Below are 5,590 nucleotides of genomic sequence, written 5' to 3' on the forward strand. Positions count from 1 at the left end.
TGTAAGTTTTTTTTGTTCTCTGCTGTGTACTTTTTACTTAATTCTTTACCCCCTTCCTTCCCCACTCCCCTGAGAATGCTACAATTTTGCACAGATATAAGGAAATGTATATTAATATATTTATATGTATATATGCACATGTATATTTATATATATACATACACACTTTATATATGCATGCATACGTACAGACATATACATATACCTACACTTGTTACTAGCTTCCGAAGCCTCATAACTATGCTCGGGGTTCCCCCCAAGCCCCAGGCCTCTGCCTAAGCAGAGGACCTGATCTCGCGGACAATGTACAGGGCGGGAGCCGAGAGATGGTGAGTGACTCCATTTATTATTTCAGCAAGCAGCACATTTATACCTTTAGTGACGTAGGTACACTCGTTGGTTACGTGGGTGAAGGACAGGTAAAGCTAATACACCTGGGTCCTAGGACCGCCCTGACTCCGCCTACTCTCCTCCCCTTCTCTTCCCGCACTACCCAAAGCTCCCTGCGGGCAGGCAGTCCAGGAAAAGACTGGAAACTCCACGTGGTCAGGCAGCCGGAAGTTCCACATGCTCTGCCAGAGAGCCGGAAGTTCCATGTGGTCAGGCAGGTCCGACCTGGAATCGCTAGGGAGGCAACAAAGGCGAGACCCCTCCTCCTGGCTCCACTCACATCCCAAAGCCCTGAGTTTATCTTAGCAGGCCCCTGGGCCTGGAGGTCCGAGGAGGACAGGGCTTGGCTCTAACTCCGCCCGTAACATACACTTACAAACACATGCATGTACTTATATGCCTCTAATTGTACTCACATATACACGTATACATTCATATGCATCCATGCAAGACTACACTAAACTTGTTTGTTCTCGGTTTCCCTGAGGGTGAGCAACATCTTCTTTCACATGTCCAAATCTTTCCACATTTTGGTAAGTACACCAATTCATCATTTCCTACACCACAGTAATATTCCAACCTTATACTGTCTATTTTAAATACTCTAAAACAATATTGATTAATATGGCTAACATATAAGTATAGTTTCTCTATTTTTCTCTTTGGATTAAATTAACTTAACTTTAACTTTGTCTGAGATCGTGAATACTACCACTTCTTTTTTCCTTAATAAATTCCATTCCTGATCTTTATTTTATGTTTGTGAATATATCCTTTCCTATCCCTTTAGACTCCTCTAGTTTACTTCTAATACCTTGCCACTGTGTTACTTAACTTACTTCCCCTTCAAAGGTCCCTCCTTAATCCTCTCCTCCCTTTTCCCCTTATGCTCTTGCTTCTATCTGAATTTAGAAGATTTCTATAGCCTTCCAAATATATCTGGTTTTCCCTCTTTGTCCCATTTCCATCAAACTAGACACACTTCCATACCACCCCCCTATCACTCTCTTATTTCTTTATAATTTTAAAAGATTAGTATTCCTTTCTAAATGTATATACTGTTCTCTCTTTAACACAGATCTGATGGGAGTAGGGTTCCCTCTAAAAATCTCTCCCTTATCCTCTCCCCCCTTCTCTATCTCCTTAGCCTTTTGCTTCTTTCTGAATTTAGAAGACTTTTACGCTCTTCTAGATATAAATTATTGTCCCTTATTTAACCCATTCTCAAAGAGAGCAGAGTTCCAGAACTACAAGTCCCCCTCTCCCATCTTTTTCTTCTGTTTCAGTACTTCCTCTGGCACCTCAGTTGTATAAAATAGTTACTTTTTTCCCCTTTTCCTAAATGTTTTTTTTTTTCTTTTTAGAATAACACCAACTCAGGTCTACCCTAATATTTAAAACTATCCAATTACTAATAATGATATTGGATATACATTTTACATTTCTTCATATAAAAAGTAAACATTCCGTCCCTATTGACTCCCTTGTAATTAGTCTTTGATATGTACCTTATGTTTCTCTTGGATCTTGTGTGTCAAATTGTCTATGAAGTTCAGAAAATTTTTTTAGCAACAAAGTCCTGAAAGTCTGATAATTCATTGAATATCTTTTTTTATTTATCCAGGATTATGCTTAACTTTACTGGGTATGATATTTTTGGCCATAACTCCAGTTATTTTTGCTCTTCGATATGTAGTACTCCAACACCTGCAGTCTTTTAGTGTTGCTGCTGCTAGGTTTTGTTTTATTCTAGTTGTGCTTCCACAATATTTGAATTTTTTTCCATCTTGCTCATCTCCTGAGCTGGAGGTTTCAGAACTTGGGTATGATATTCCTGCAGATTTTCCTTGTAAGATATCTTTCAGGTGGTGGTGTTTTTTTTTTTTTATTCAGTTTCTGCTTTCCTCTCTTGTTCTAATGCTTCAGGGCAATTTTCTTTAATTATTTGTTGCATTATCGTATCAAAATACTTTTTCAATCATAGTTTTCAGGTAGTCTGATTATCCTCATATTTTCCCTTCTTGATTTGTAATTCAAATCAGTTGTTTTTCTTATGAGATGGTTCGCATTCTCTTCTATTTTTTTATTCTTTATATTTTGTTTTATTATTTCTTGATCTCTTTGACTGGTAGCTTCCCTTTGAGCAGTTATAATTTTCAAAGATTCATTTTCTTTCTCACAATTATGGATCTCCTTTTCTAGTTAGTTGACATTCTTTTCATAATCTTGTTTTTCTTGGATTGTCATTTAAAAAGAAGTCTTCGATCTCTCTCATTTGATTTTTAAAGTATTTTTTTAGTTCCTCTATGAATTCTTTTTGGGCAGGTGACCATTTGATGTTATTCTTTGCAGTAGGAGAGGCTTTTTTTTGCTTCAGTATTCTCCTCTGAAGGTGAGCCTCAGTCTTCTGTACTCCCATAATAACTTTGCATAGTTGGGTTTTCTCCTTTGACTGCTCACCAATCTCTCTCTCTCTCTCTCTCTCTCTCTCTCTCTCTCTCTCTCTCTCTCTCTCTCTCTCTCTCTCTCTCTCTCTCTCCAGCTTATTGTTGTAATTACTTCTAGTCCTGGGGTCTAGGAGATGCTGCCTCTGGCTTCAGATCCTGTTCCCCTCTGTCCTGGAATGAAATCAAGAACTCTGCTCTCCTGTAAGTGCCCACAGCTAGCTGTGTCCCTGCCCCCCTCACCATTCCTTCTGTTGCTGTGTCTCAGCAGCAAAGATGGGCCTGGACTCCCTTATAAGCAGATGTTCTCTCAATCTTCCCCTTTCTAGATGCCCAACTACCCACACTGTCTGGGAGGTAAAAATTCTAGCCCCAGGGCTCAACACCTGCCATTTCAGGGAACTGACCTGAAGGGTTTACACTTCACAGGGACTAAACCTCAGCCCTTGATTTTTCTTCCATCCTCCTCCAGTTAATTGTTCCAGGAGGACTACATTTCTACCTCAGTTGTTTTTACCACTCTATGTTCACCCTGAGGTGCTGTTTTGTCTTGTTAGTGGGAGAAATCTGGAAATCTTGGAATTTTCTGACCTACCCCACCATCTTGCCAGAATTTTTTCTATATTTGATTTGTAAAACCTTTTTTGAAATCTTCCATGAATTATTTTGGGTCCTGATACCAATTCACATTTCCATTGTGACTTGGGATGTAGCAGTTTTAACTTTGCTATATTCTTCTGAATTTATGTTTTGATCTTCCCTGTAACCCTAGTTACTTTTTATTGTCAGATTTCCTCTTTTTGTTGTTCATTTTCCAGATAATTTCTTGACAATTTACTATGTGTTAAAGTTGGAATGGGGAGAGGGGGACACTGTTCTGAGCTTCAGGAATGTGTGTGTGTGTGTGTGTGTGTGTGTGTGTGTGTGTGTGTGTGTGTACCTATTTTTAGAACTAGTTCTGGGGGTCTGTAAATTATTAGTTTTTCTAAGGTGGTATAAGCTGAGAACAGGTGTGTTCTCTACTCTCCTGTTCTACTTTCTCGTCTGTGAGAGGCTACAATTATTCTTTCCTACCCAGCAACTGTAACTAAGTTCCCAGCTTCCCTGATACTATGAGATCTGTTTCACTAATGCTCCTCCCTACCCTGGGACTGTGACTCAGGATTCAGGATTGCAACACAGTCCAAATATGGGCAGAGCAACAACATCCTGTACTCAGTGCAAGCAAAAGTCTCCTTCTAACTAGTTGTCCAACTCCCTTACCATCTGTGAGCAGAGAGCTCTGGAAGCCTGCCCTGGCTCAGCTTGTGCTGGTTTGAGCTCCACTCTCACCTTAGTGGAACAGACCTTTCTTGCTGACCTTCTAAGTTGTCTTGGACTGGAAAAATTGATTCATCCCATCCTTTTGTGTGGTTTTATACTCCACAATTTGTTTTGAGCTTTTATTTAAAGTTATTTGGAGGTGAATTTGGGAGATCTCAAGAGAGTACCTGCCTTTTCTCTGATATCTTAGCTCTGTAGCATCCAAATTTTTTAAATGAAGATAAATGAGCTATGGGATGAAATAAACAGTCAAATACAACAGAGGAGGACCACAACCTTAGTTTATCAGAACTAGATAAATTGACACATGGAAAAACATAATCAAAAAAGAAGTTAAGAAGGTGAATATCATTTCAGTTAAGTTAGATATGACAGACCTCTTGATAAAACTGAAAGAGAATAGAAAAGAATATCCTTTTTCTTAGTGGTACATGGCACCTATACAAAATTTTACCATATATTAGGGAAGAAAAACCTCACAAGCAAGGACAAAAGAGCAACAATAATAAATTCATTCTTTTCAGATCATAATGCAATAACAATAAATTCAATAAAGTATCATGGAAAGACAGAATAAAAATTAATTGGAAATATAATCCTAAGGAATGAGTGGGTCAAAGGAAAAAAATTGTAGAAACAATCAATAATTTCATTAAATTGAATTACAAAAATGAGACAATATACCAAAATCTATGGGATGCATCCAAAGCAATGCTTATGGGAAAATTTATATCTCCGAATATTTATATCCATAAAAATGAGAAAGAACAATCCAACAAATTGGGCTTGCAACTAAAAAACCTAGAAAATTTAAAGATTAAAAATCCTCAAATAAAGACCAAATTGGAAATCCTGAAAATCAAAAGAAGGACTTAAAAAAATAAAGTAAGTAAGCTTTTGGAATAATAAATAAAACTTGGGGCAGGTTTTATGTATAAAACACAATAAAATAGTTGATGCACTAGTTAATTTGAATTAAAAAAAAGAAGGAGGAAAACCAAAATGTAAAGGATGAGTTCACCACAAATAAAAAGAATTAAAATCAATTATCAGGAGCTATTCTGCTAAATTATCTGACAATATATCTGACAATCTAATTGAAGTCGATGATTATTTAAAAGATAAAAATTCCCCATATTAACAGGGAAAAAGAAGAAAATACTTAAATGACATCTTTTTTGAAAAAAAAAAAAAGAAGTTGAACAAGCCATCAATGAATTCTCTAAGGAAATGTCCCAAGAGTCAGATGGATTCACAAATGTATTCTATCAAAATTTAAGATATAATTATTTCCAATAATATTTTTCATATTTTTTATTTAGTGCTTTAGCTTTCAACATTGATTTCCATAAGACTTTGAGTTAAAAATTTTCTTCCCATTTCTACCCTCCCTCCACTTCAAGATGGGATATATTCTGATTTCCCCATTCCCT

Source organism: Trichosurus vulpecula, chromosome 2 (assembly GCF_011100635.1).
Source record: "Trichosurus vulpecula isolate mTriVul1 chromosome 2, mTriVul1.pri, whole genome shotgun sequence".
Lineage (NCBI taxonomy): Eukaryota > Metazoa > Chordata > Mammalia > Diprotodontia > Phalangeridae > Trichosurus > Trichosurus vulpecula.